Here is a 13110-nt window from a genome sequence, read left to right as displayed (position 1 = left end):
AATGCCATCGCCAGGGTCATCACCAACTCAAGGAAAGCTGATCACATTACCCCAATACTCAAAGAACTCCACTGGCTCCCCATCGCATCCCGAATTCTCTTCAAAATTCTAACCATAGTGCACAAGTCCATCCACTCGCACAATTCCAATTGGTTGGATGAACCCTTTCGTCCTATACGCACTGAACGACCCACTCGCACTGTCAACAAAGGCACCCTCTCCATTCCCCCTTTGAAAAAAGCCCACCTCTCCTCTACTAGGGACCGTGCACTATCCATTGCAGGCCCTAAACAATGGAACACCCTCCCTACCACTCTCAGGCTAGAGCCATGTTACGCCAAGTTCAGAAAAAAACTTAAAACATGGCTCTTCCGACAAGCCTACCCTGATTAAGTACACCGACTTCTGCAAGTATCTTGCCTACGCCTTGTATATTCCTGTAAATAGTCCGTTGCAGTTTTTATTTATTGCTTTAATTCCTCCACCTCCTGCTCTTTGTATACTCCTCCTTGTTCGCCCTCCCTGTTCATTGTAATTTCTACCTTTAAAGTTACATTGTAAACCGGTATGATGTATGCATACTAATACCGGTATATAAAAGTTTTTAAATAAATAAATAAATAAATAAAGCCTTTCGTTGATTCTTCGAATAGGTACTGTTTCACTATGTTACATGTAAAGCCTTGTTTAATATGTTTCTTGTAAAGCCTTGTTTAATATGTAAAGCCTTGTTTAATATGTTTCTTGTAAAGCCAAGGGCACTGTTTCCCGTCCCGAGGCATTTTTGCTGTTACCTGTAAACCGGATTGATTTGTTTCCTAACAGGAAATTCGGTATATAAAAATTCTAAATAAATAAATAAATAAATAAATAATCCAAATTCCTTTTGGACTATGCTTCTTTAATTATTTTTTGGCCTTTAACTTCCTTCCAGCTCTTAAGCTTCCCAAGTTTTTTACTCCTTGTTAAATGTAACTTTATCTTATTCTCTTTTCTTGTTAATTACTTTTATTTATTGCTTCTGTTATACCCTTGTTTTATGTAAACCGATCCGATATGGTTTATTTACTATGAAGGTCGGTATAAAAAAGTGTTAAATAAATAAATTCTGACTGTCTTTTCTTTATCATATCAATTAATGCAAAGTTCAAAAACTCCACTGTCTTTTCTTTATCATATCAATTAATGCAAAGTTCAAAAACTCCACTTCAATTACTTATAACTATTTATTTATTTATTTTATTTATTTAAAACACTTATTACCCGCACTTCCTATATTCAGAGCAGGGTACAATAAGGAACATATACAGACAATAGAGAAGGAGGGAAAGGGCAATGCAAAATCTTTGGGGGGGAGGGGAGAAAACAGACGAGCATTGAAGGACTGGGTTCAGTTGTGCTAGGGGTAGGGATGTGAATCGTGTCCTCGATCGTCTTAACGATTGATTTCGGCTGGGAGGGGGAGGGAATCGTATTGTTGCCGTTTGGGGGGGTAAAATATCGTGAAAAATCGTTAAAAATCGAAAAATCGAAAAATCGAAAAACCGGCACATTAAAACCCCCTAAAACCCACCCCCGACCCTTTAAATTAAATCCCCCACCCTCCCGAACCCCCCCCAAATAACTTAAATAACCTGCGGGTCCAGCGGCGGTCCGGAACGGGCTCCTGCTCCTGAATCTTGTCGTCTTCAGCCGGCGCCATTTTCCAAAATGGCGCCGAAAAATGGCGGCGGCCATAGACGAAAAAGATTGGACGGCAGGAGGTCCTTTCGGACCCCCGCTGGACTTTTGGCAAGTCTCGTGGGGGTCAGGAGGCCCCCCACAAGCTGGCCAAAAGTTCCTGGAGGTCCAGCGGGGGTCAGGGAGCGATTTCCCGCCGCGAATCGTTTTCGTACGGAAAATGGCGCTGGCAGGAGATCGACTGCAGGAGGTCGTTCAGCGAGGGTTCCGGCGCCTCGCTGAACGACCTCCTGCAGTCGATCTCCTGCCGGCGCCATTTTCCGTACGAAAACGATTCGCGGCGGGAAATCGCTCCCTGACCCCCGCTGGACCTCCAGGAACTTTTGGCCAGCTTGTGGGGGGCCTCCTGACCCCCACGAGACTTGCCAAAAGTCCAGCGGGGGTCCGGAAGGACCTCCTGCCGTCCAATCTTTTTCGTCTATGGCCGCCGCCATTTTTCGGCGCCATTTTGGAAAATGGCGCCGGCTGAAGACGACAAGATTCAGGAGCAGGAGCCCGTTCCGGACTGCTGCCGTTCCGGACCGCCGCTGGACCCGCAGGTTATTTAAGTTATTTGGGGGGGGTTCGGGAGGGTGGGGGATTTAATTTAAAGGGTCGGGGGTGGGTTTTAGGGGGTTTTAGTGTGCCGGCTCACGATTCTAACGATTTATAACGATAAATCGTTAGAATCTGTATTGTATTGTGTTCCATAACGGTTTAAGACGATATTAAAATTATCGGACGATAATTTTAATCGTCCTAAAACGATTCACATCCCTAGCTAGGGGTTCAGAGGAGAGTTGAGTAGAAAACTAGGTAGCATCCTCTGAAAGGAGGCAAGTTGAGGGTGGTCCGTTGTCATCTAGGTTGGGGAATGCTCGCTTGAAGAGGAAAGTTTAGGGATTTTTTTGAAGAAAGCTCTTTCTCGGAGACATCTTATTGCCTTCAGTAGGCTGTTCCATAAGAGGGTCCCTCAGAGAACAATGCGCATTCTCTGGTTTCTTCGAGATAAGAACATAAGAAATTGCCATGCTGGGTCACACCAAGGGTCCATCAAGCCCAGCATCCTGTTTCCAACAGTGGCCAACCCAGAAACTAAGTATATCCCATGCTACTGATGCTAGTAATAGCAGTAGCTATTTTCTAAGTTAACTCGAGTACTAGCAGGTAAAGGATTTCTCCTCCAAGAACTTCTGGATATCTGGACCCGTGGTCTGACCCAGTATGGTATGTTCTTATGTTCTAATGCAGCAGAGATATCGAGTAGACATAGGAGGAACCGAAGAACCATGGTCAAATTCGCGACTCACTGTATCAAAGCTGGATAGCACTAGCAATTCAGCACTATGGTGCTTCCTGAACGTGAACTGGTATTGATTGAGGATATTATTTGATTCTATGAAGATGCAGAGTTGGTAGAGAACTGTGGATAGGGTGGATATTGGACAATAGTTGGAGGTGATAGTTGAATCCGCAGTCGGTTTATTGATTATAGGTCAGACTGAGGCTTGTTTTAGGATATCAGGGACAATGCCATGTTGTAGTGATGAGTTTATAAATTTAGTGACAAATGGAACAATATCAAGTTTGATCAATTTGAGTAGGGATGTATGGCACATGTTAAGGGGGGTGGACGAAGGTTTCGGGTTGTTGATGATCTTAGTGGTATCCAATGTTGTGAATTCATCAAAGTGTTCCCAGGTTGGGCCTTGAATTTCTGGATCACTTCATTCCATCAGAAGTGGATTTATTGAATGTGATAATGATAATTGCTGTTTTGTTGGTAAAGTGAGTTCATCCCCGTGTTGGTGGGAGGAAGAGTCAAGGAAGACGAGCTTGGGTTAATTATATTCTTTACAGAGGTATATAGTTCTCTGGGATTGTTTTGTGTGGCTGACAGTTTCTTGTAAATGTAGGATTTCTTTGCAGCACTGATGGCCTCTTGGTATGATGTCAATTTATAATTGTATAGAGTTTTATTTGTGTGGGATGGGTCTTTCCTCCATTTTCTCTCATATTTTCTCAGCTCACAGTTTTGGAGTGGAGTGTAGTATTGTACCACTGTGCAGATTTGTTTCTTTTAGTTGAGTATGGTTTCAGAGGGTCCAGTTTGTCGAGTGTTGATGTAAGGGAGGAGTTCCAGTATTCAAAGAGTTTTTCTAGCGAGTTACAGGAGATATTATCTAGAATCTGAGTGAGGATGGATGTAAGAGCCACAGGGTCTGTATGACCTCAGTTCATGGTTGTGGTACTAGATCCATGGGAGATTTGATCTCAAGATTTGGGGTTGAGGGCAAAGTTGATAAGGAAGTGGTCACTCCAATGAATTTCAGATATGTTTATATTCAACTCATTTATGTGAAAGCCCGAGGAGTTAACAAATACTAAGTCCAGGCAATTGACTTTCTTGTGCGTGGGGGAGGAGATGATTTGCTTCCAGCCACAAGAAAGAAAGGTATCTAAAATAATATTGGTGGGAGCTGAAATATTTGAGGCTGGTGGGTGGAGGTTGAAGTCACCTAGGATTACGGTTGTTGATGGATTCAGGTTGAGATTAAGGATTGCTTCACTCAGAGGAAGAACATTATTGGCAAGGAGCCCAGGAGGGCTGTAGGACAGACAAAGGTTAATGTGTTGGGATTTTAGACATAGAAACTCGAGTAGGGCAGGGGTAGAAACATCTACCATAGTAAATTTCAGGTGGGATTTAAAGAATACAGCCAGACCTCCTCCTTTTCATCCTTTTCTAAGTCTATGAAAGTATGAGAGTAAGGTAGGCAGCAGCTCTGGAGGCAGCTTATGATGAGAATAAAGAATAGGGTAGTAGTTGCATAAATTGGGTGTATGCTAGTTTAATGTTACTGAGAGTTTTTGTATGAAGGGTATGGAACAGCCTTCGGAAAGCTGGATCACCATAGTGACCGCAAATTTGTTGTCATCCTCATAGCATCAGCGAGTGGTTGAGTTAAGTGATCCGGAGAAGCTGTGGGGGAGAAGCTGTCCTATCACCACACTGGGACACCACGGAGGAGGAGGGAGATATTCCTGAGCAACTTCAAGTGCTGTCCTTGTCCAGATAGCAGCAGGTGAGTTAAGGGATCGGGAGGGGAAGCAAGAGAATGATTCAGGTAGCAGGGAGAGCCAATTGGGGGGGGGGGGGGGGAGGGGAAGGATTCAGACAGCAGAGATAGCCATGGGGGAGGGAGGGAAGGATTCAGATAGCAGGGACAGCCATTAGAATAACGATTTCTTACCCTCAAGAAAATGAGTTCTTAGAAGAAAAAGAGAGCATTTTACGCCTCATTGCTGAATCTGAAAGTTATTGAATGTGCAAAGGAGGCCAATAACTGTGTAGCTGCAAGAGAATTTGCATTAGTGAAAAACTCATCAGAGATTGGAGAAAAAATGAGGAAAAGCTGCTAGAAATGCCAAAGTCAAAGAAAGCCTTATGTTTCAAAATTGTGCCTTTTGAAGGAATGGAAAAGGATTTGATTGACTGGGTAATGGAATGCAGACAGAACGGCTACATTGTGACTCGCTCGAGCATTAGGATTCGTGCCTTTCAAATGGCAAAAGAAGAAAAATATTCAGCGACCTAAGGTCTGAAAGAATTCACAGCATTGTCTGGTTGGTGTTCACAGTTCATAAACCAATATGGATTGTGCCTTTATCAGCGTATAAAGATTTCACAGAAACTTCCTAAAGAGCTTGATGAAAAGATCTGTTTGTTCCACAAATTCATTATTTGGCAGAGAATAAAGAATCATTTCGATATGAATAACATTGGTAATATGGATGAAACACTGATGACATTTGATATGCCTGGCAATCATACTGTAGCTAGCATTGGTGAGAAGACCATACTTGTAAAAACAACTGGTCATGAAAAGATCCATTTCACGGTGGTCCTGTCTTGCCTGGCAGATGGCACAAAACTGCGACCAGTGGTAATATTCAAGAGGAATACGATGCCGAAGTACCTAAAAATTCCAGCAGGTGTAACTGTTCAGGTTCATCCTAAAGGCTGGATGGATGAGGAGGGAACACAATTGTGGCTGTGCTATGTGTGGGGTAGGCGACCAGGCATGGGGCTAAGAAAATGACCACCACTATTGGTGTGGGATAAGTTCCATGCACATATAACAGAGGATGTGAAGGATGATGCAAAGAAAACGACGATCACATTAGCAGTGATTCCAGGAAGTCTGACATCAATGCTTCAGCCATTAGATGTCTGCTAAACAAGTCTTTAAGGATGAATTGTGACACATGTGGCAACAATGGATGTGTTCTGGTCAAGCAAAGTTAATGAAAGGAGGGTACATGATGAAACCAGACATTGATATGGTAGCAAAATGGGTAAAGGATGCCTGGGAGTCAATTCCAACAGAAATGGTGGCAAAGTCATTCCTGAAATGAGGCATTACAATTATATGAATTGATCAGAAGATGACACCATCTATGAAGACAAAGATGGATGATGATTTAACAGATGGAGGCAGCGAAGTCAATGTTTATGCTGATGGCATCAACAAAGAACAGTTCTACAATTTTTTCGGACATTCCTACAATGAAGAATCGTACTTTAAAGGATTTGAATGAGGCACTTTATTCTTCATTTAATAAGTACCAGTAAACAAAAGAGATTTTGTTAAATTTTTAATTGATAATGTTTCTTATGAGACACTTTATTCTGATTTTAAAGAATAAATAAAAGTGATTTTCTTACCAGTTTGTTTCTTAGTATGATTTCACTATTTCATAAGCCCCCTAGGTTTTACCCTTGACTTATCCAGGAATCACAGAAAATTCTTGATTCTGGGGCCCAAAAAATATCCTTGACTTCATGAGATCGACTTGTACATGAGTATATATGATAGTTCCTTGATACCAAGTGCCTTAGAATGCTGCTGTGAGTGTGGGGACACCTGTCCAGAGGCATAGCAGTTTTTCTGGTCATATTCCATTCCGTGGCATCAGTAACACAGCTTGTGACCATTGGCGAGGGACATAATCTTGCCACAGATACGAATTTTAAATCCACTCACCATTGTTGACTACTTCTTCTGGCTGGATATGATGGAAGGTAGGGCAACTCTTTGTTGTATTTTTTTTTTTTTTTTTAGAAGCACTAAAAGTGGTGTGGTGGAGCTATAGAGGTAGTGAGGCAACTAAAAAATGATTTTGTGAAGCAAACAAGTAAAAGAAGAGAAATTTAACAAAAAATAAAAGGTGAGACAGAGTACATGTCTGTGCTTGTGCTCAGACAAAAAATGACAAGAGGCTCACAAGGCAACTTCCGCATGGGAACTCCTGCACATGCTCAGTAGAGCTCAAAGTTCTACTAGTTTGGAAAGATGAGTCTGTTTAGTGCCACCAGATGATGTCACCCACATGTAATGGCTAATTCAGCCTACTTATCGATGAAAAATGAGGTTTACTTATACACCATATTGATGTACTATCCAAATTGCATGTATTATCCATGTTACATGGCTATTGCAGCTGGTTGCTGTACTTAGCTGTAGGAGCTTCATGTTAAAACAGATTAGGGTTTATAGAGGAATTTCATTATAGTGTTAGATGAATTTGTTCTCCATTATAAGAATTTCTTGAAATGTGAATTGTTACAGATATGTTCAGTTATCAGATATTCAGCTCTCTCTGTGTTGCTCTTTTTTTCCTTACTGTTTCCTGTCTGGGCCCCTGCCTTCCTCTAGTGTTGCATTAGAACATCGAAAACGGGCCTTGTGGTCTTTATCTGAAGGCAGTTTTGGTGTTTCTGCACTTTTATGGACTGACAAGTATCTGACAAAACAGTGCTGCACACGCCACTGAAATTAAGTCCGCAAGAGTAGAGAATAATGAGTTTGGCAATGGCTAGACACCATACACAAAATATTTTTTTTTCCTGATGCACAAAAATACTGTAGACAAAATATCCCACATGCACTGGAAGAAACCCCATGTTGCTTCATTGTTCTGTATCATTATATAACCATCTCACTTCCATCGAAATCTAAATGCTTCCAACTGTTTGGCTGATCACTCAATTTAAACATCCCATAGCACTTTCTAACTACATTACCAAAACGAGTTAAGTGCAAACTTGTCACTGTACTCTGTAATGCAGCTGCCAACGTGTAAAGCTACTTGGTAGGAACAGAAATCACTCCAGGTATTGCGGTTTACTACTCTATGTCAATCATTACTGCATTAAATTGTTACGTTAAACACACGTTTCTAGTGTAGCCACTTATTACGAAGCATTCCTTTTTAACTTGTGATCCATTTGTCAGCATCCCTGGTGTTGTGGAACACATTTTACTTTGCATTTTAACTTTCCTAAGCGCCTTTAATTGACAAGAGAACCTGCACGGCAACGCTGACTATGCACATTACACGCTATCTATAATTGCCGTAATTATGCCTGAATGTTAGATTAAAACATCAGTATCCCCTCTACCTTTGAAAACTCATTGCCAAGCAAAATGAAAATAAATTGTGCAGCGGTGAGACATAGCCCTGGGGGATGCTTTTTTAAAAATCTGAATTTAAAAATGTTAAAGCTGGAAAGCTGTAATAGTGAAAACATGCATAGTGGATTGCAACTTGGATATGAGACTGGTGCTATTTATATTCAAAGCTCTGGTTTTCTGCAACCAGGAGTTTTTAATTGCTCAGGGAGCTTTCTTGAAGACTTTTGTCCCTAATATCGAAGAAACAAAGGACAATACCAAGGTCCTCTGCACTTATGCAAAGAAATCAGCTATGTTCTTCTAGTAGAGCAGGTTATTATAGATCAGGGGTGGCCAACTCTGGTCGTCAAGAGTGACAAACAGGCCTAGATTCTTGACATCCACTGGTTCCATTATATGCAGATCTATCTCATGCCTCTTCATTGTGGTCATCCTGGCAAACGCACCTGTCTGTGGCGCCTTGTGGACTGGAGTTGGCCGCCCCTGAGCTGATATAGCCGAAACACATTTGCATTTACAGTGAGGGCAGTTTTCCAAAGTCATTTACCTGGATAAATTGATCCATCTGAAAATTGCCCAACTTAACCAGGCCCGGTGCGATTGGGTGTGCAAACCATGCATTTGCATGAGGCGGCAAAACCCGGGAGAGGCGGCGAGCCGGTGGCAGCAGGAGAGGCCCCAGGGGCCTCCGGCAGCTGAAGAAGGAGAGAGGCTGCGAGCAGTCAGCGGCCGTCGGAGAGGCCAGTCCTCCATTCGCGTATGCGCCCGCTGAGTTTACTTTTCAGGCGCAGGATGCAGTAAAAACGAATCAGATTGAAACGCGAGGATCTGGACTGTCCACCTTAAGAGGCTCGGGAGTGCGCCTGGCTGCAGGTGGGCATTGGCATCCTGTGATTTGCTCATGCGTGTGCGCTCAGCACGGTGCCGCTCCCCGGAGTTGCAGCTTAGCGCTGGGGAGCGAGCGGGAGGGGCTGGTGGCCGCCCTGTCTACTCTTGAGGGGGGAGCGCACCTCTTAGCTCTCCCCTTTATTGCTTCACCATAGGTCGAAGCTGGAGAAGCTCCTGCATGAGGTCTAGTTGGCCCCTCCCACTTTCCTTTCTGGGGGATAGGCAGAGCGAAAGTTGGCAGGTGGGGGCACAAGGTGACAGAAAGGTGACAGTCTGCTCTGCCCCCCTGCCGGATTTGCCTCCGGATGCTGACTTTAAACGGGACTTCCATCCAGCCGCTGATCCGATGGGCGCTCCAGAGCTGCTGGTCCCGGCAGAACTTTCTTTTCTGTGATTCTGTTTTTGACTGATTTCATAAGTGGGGGCGGGGATCCTCGCTTCCCCATCCCCCGGGTCGGCCACTGAATTTGAACATCTGTAGAGGCAGAAGCTGTGAGCTGAGCACAGGGCTAGCACTGGAAGAGAGGTGCTGGCTTCCCCCTCCCTGCAGACTTTGGAGGATTTCTTTGAGCAGCGGGCGCCGCCTCCTCCTTTCCCGATGGGGAAGCATGGGGGCCGGTGATCGCAGGCTCCTGGCACAGTCTTGGCATGCATGCACAGCTTCCGCTCTCCCCCCCAATCAGGAAGGCCCATAGGGCCATGGTAGAGCTCATCCCACCACAGGAGGCCATGCATGTCTGAGAGCCTGTGTGCATGTGTGTGTGTCTGTGAGAGAGCCTGTGAGAGAGCCTGTGAGAGAGCACAGGGTTTGTGCATGTGTGTGTGTGTGTCTGTGAGAGAGCCTGTGAGCCTGTGAATGCATCTGTGTAAGAGCCTGTGTGTATATGTTTGTGTGCCTGTGAGAGCCCTTGTGTTACATACAGGCTCTCACATATACACACACATACAATGTATCTGTATGTTAAGAGAGAGGGAGTGTGTGAGAGAATGAATGTGTTATTGTGAGTGTGTGTGTGTGAGAGAGAAGATAAAATTTGGCCATCCCTACCTCCTCCAATCCACGACAATCTCAGGGTGACTGGAAATCAGAAGATCACAGGTATGGAGAGCAGGAGATTTTTTTTTAATCCTTATTAGTGTTAATTATTGGGTGTAACTTGATAATTCTGCTCTTTCAAAATATTTAATTTTGGGGGTGGGGGAATAGAACATTTTTTAATTATTGGATTTTTTATTCATCAGATATTTTGAAAATTATTTTTGTTGTTTAGGGAAATTTTGTATATTATATTCATTAACTGGTTTGAAATATTATTTTTATGATTATGACTTTACTATTATGATTAGTGCTTTATATTTCTTGAGTTTATTATTTAAAGTTTTATGAAGAATGGTAATGTTCCTGTTTTTTCATTGTTGCTCTGCATGTAGAGGCTGGCTTGTTGTGGGTTCCAGTTCAGTTCTTCTCAGTACGTTTCTGTTTGCACTTTCTGACCTCTTTATTCTGTATTTGGTGAGGGTCTCTCCGTGTTCTGCATATGTGACCGAGGTGAGGTATTTTGCTGGCATGTAATTTCTGTGTAGGGAACTATAGCAGCCTGGTTTCCTAATAAGAGTTTTATTGGTGTTCTAGAGCCTGGTATAATGTGTGCAGTGTTGCCTTTTCATAGATAAGATTGTTAGGGTTGTTTTGATATGGGAGATTTACTATATTGTAATGGCAATTCTGTTTATTCATGTCTTTCTGAGGGCCAAGCTCATACCTAACACGCATTACAAAAAGTCCAATTCCATAGAAGTTTCAAGTGTCTTTTTTTGCAGAGTTTTCTGGTTGGCACCACAGGAGTGCATGTAAATATAATATGCATGCTGTGTTATTTTTGCCTCAGCAGACTGTACTTTTGAATGTTCTTTTTCATGTGAAATTTATTATAAATGCATAATTTAATTGTGTGTGTGTTGCTTTTGTGGGCCAACAGAAGCTGACTGGCTCTGCTGGAATGTATCGAATGAAGAATAACGCAGTTATCTTTACCAGTCCAGCCAATGACTTCCAGGGGTAGTTTTGTACCTGCCCACCTTGCTGAAAGGTGCGCAGACTACAGTTTTCAAACGGAAAGCACAGGCGCACACAGTTACACAGCCGCACGCAACTACACGTGCCCATTTGTGTTCAGAGCTTTTTTTTTGTAGGGAAAAAATACACGTATACTTTTGAAAATGTAAAAGTACGCGGGCAGTTCTAATCCCCACCCCAACCTCATTCAAAAGAACTCCTTTTCCAGCTGTGCACTTTTACCCAATTTCAAACAAGCCCCATTTCTACAGGTAAAACACTTTCGGCCGGATTTTAAAAGCCCTGCATGCGTAAATCCGGCCGGATTTATGCGCGCAGGGCACTCGCGCACTGGCGCGCCTATTTTGCATAGGCCGCTGGCGCGCACACAGCCCCGGGACGTGTGTAAGTCCCGGGGCTTCGGAAAAGGGGCAGGGAGGGGGGCATGTCCAGGGGCGTATCCGGGGTCAGGGGGCATTTCAGGGCAGGACTGGGGGCGTGGCGCCGGCCCACGGGCGTGGTCGAGGCCTCCAGACCAGCCCCCGGGTCAGGTGATGGCGCGCCAGCAGCCCGCTGACGCGCGCAGATTTACGCCTGCTTTTGGCAGGCGTAAATCTGCCAACAAAGGTAGGGGGGGTTTAGATAGGGCCGGGGGGGGGGGGGGGGATAGGTAGGGGAAGGGAGGGGAAGGTGAGGGGGGGCGGAAGGAAAGTTCCCTCCAAGGCTGCCCCGGATTTTATAAGATACGCGAGGTGTCTAGGACGCACAATTAGCAATCAGAAATTAACACCTGCCTGGAGCAGGCGTTAATTGCTGAGCACTCCTTAAACCAGTACAGAAAAGCAGAAAAAACGGCTTTTCTGTACTGCCTCCTACTTAATATTGTTGTGATATTAAGTAGGAGGAAAAACAAAATTAAATAAAGTTAAAAAAAAAGTTTAAAAAACCCACTGTTTCCGACGCTGATAAACTCTGCATCGGTTTTCCTAAGCGGCGGAGGGCCAATGCACTCGGGCTCCCTTGCTAACACGAACCCCTAATTTAAATATTGCATGGCGCTTCCATGGGGGGCGCCTGGGGGCGCATTAAGAAAGCGGGCACTGACCGTTCAGCGCCCGCTTTCTCCTCCAAAATATTGCATCGGCCCCTCTGTGAGGAATTCCGGGCACATTTCCAGAATTCAGTGTGCAGTGTTACTTGCAAAACAGATGTGTTTATTGAAGATCTTTCAATTAGTTTTACAAAATAAGTTCTCCAGTCTTTGTTGCATTTGCTCTTTTTTTTTCAGGGCAGTAGCAGCAGCAGCAGAGCGGCGCTGATTGAGGGAGCGGCGGTGAAGGCAGAGCTGCACGGTCAGAGGGGCTGTGGCAGGAGCATCTTCTGGAGAGCAGTAACTGGGCAGAGAGGCCACGAGCATGTGCCGGGTTAGGAAGATCAGAGGCGGCAGGCCGAGGAGCACACAGGGAGTCTTTCACAGTGGAGACAGCTAACCAGGCGGGCCAGTGTCTCGGCAATTCTGTAGCATGGGGGCGATTCTGCAACACCTGTTGTGTCCTTGAAATCATGGAAAAGTTGGGTTCTTCTCTATACAATATACTGTGTTTTTGATTGTTTTTAAATGATGCATGATGCCATAATTATTATTTGAAGATTCCTGTACATGCTATTTCAATTGTTGTGTGTATTTCTTTTAGGACCCAACAGCTCTGCTGTTTTTATTTTGTTCAGTAGCTTTATTTATTTATTTGTTTATTTATTTATTTAGGGGTTTTTTTTATATCGGCATTCGTAGATACATCATGTCAGTTTACATAGAACTATATTATGTATGATACAACACAAACAAACATATTGTGCAAGCTAATACTTGCACACACCGCACAAAAATGCAATAATGACATATGCTAATTAGCAATAACAGTGGCTTTTCAGCATGGTCTCATTGTGTCAAGTAGCGATACTCCCGCT

The 13110-nt window shown here is 43.9% G+C and overlaps 1 long non-coding RNA gene across 2 annotated transcripts in view; it reads left to right on the top strand.

Moving 5' to 3' along the window:
- The window catches only part of LOC115093184, a 79366-nt gene extending 66478 nt beyond the window's left edge, over positions 1-12888 (top strand). For both annotated transcript variants that reach the window (XR_003857202.1, XR_003857201.1), the window contains exons 2-3: positions 4667-4805; positions 12431-12888. This is a non-coding gene — a long non-coding RNA (uncharacterized LOC115093184). The remainder of the gene's footprint in view (positions 1-4666; positions 4806-12430) is intronic.
- The last annotated feature ends 222 nt before the right edge of the window (positions 12889-13110 follow it).

The sequence above is a fragment of the Rhinatrema bivittatum genome, chromosome 6, assembly GCF_901001135.1.
Source record: "Rhinatrema bivittatum chromosome 6, aRhiBiv1.1, whole genome shotgun sequence".
NCBI classification, from domain to species: domain Eukaryota; kingdom Metazoa; phylum Chordata; class Amphibia; order Gymnophiona; family Rhinatrematidae; genus Rhinatrema; species Rhinatrema bivittatum.
Note: the sequence above shows the minus strand (reverse complement) of the source record. Positions and strands in the feature narration are given on the sequence as shown.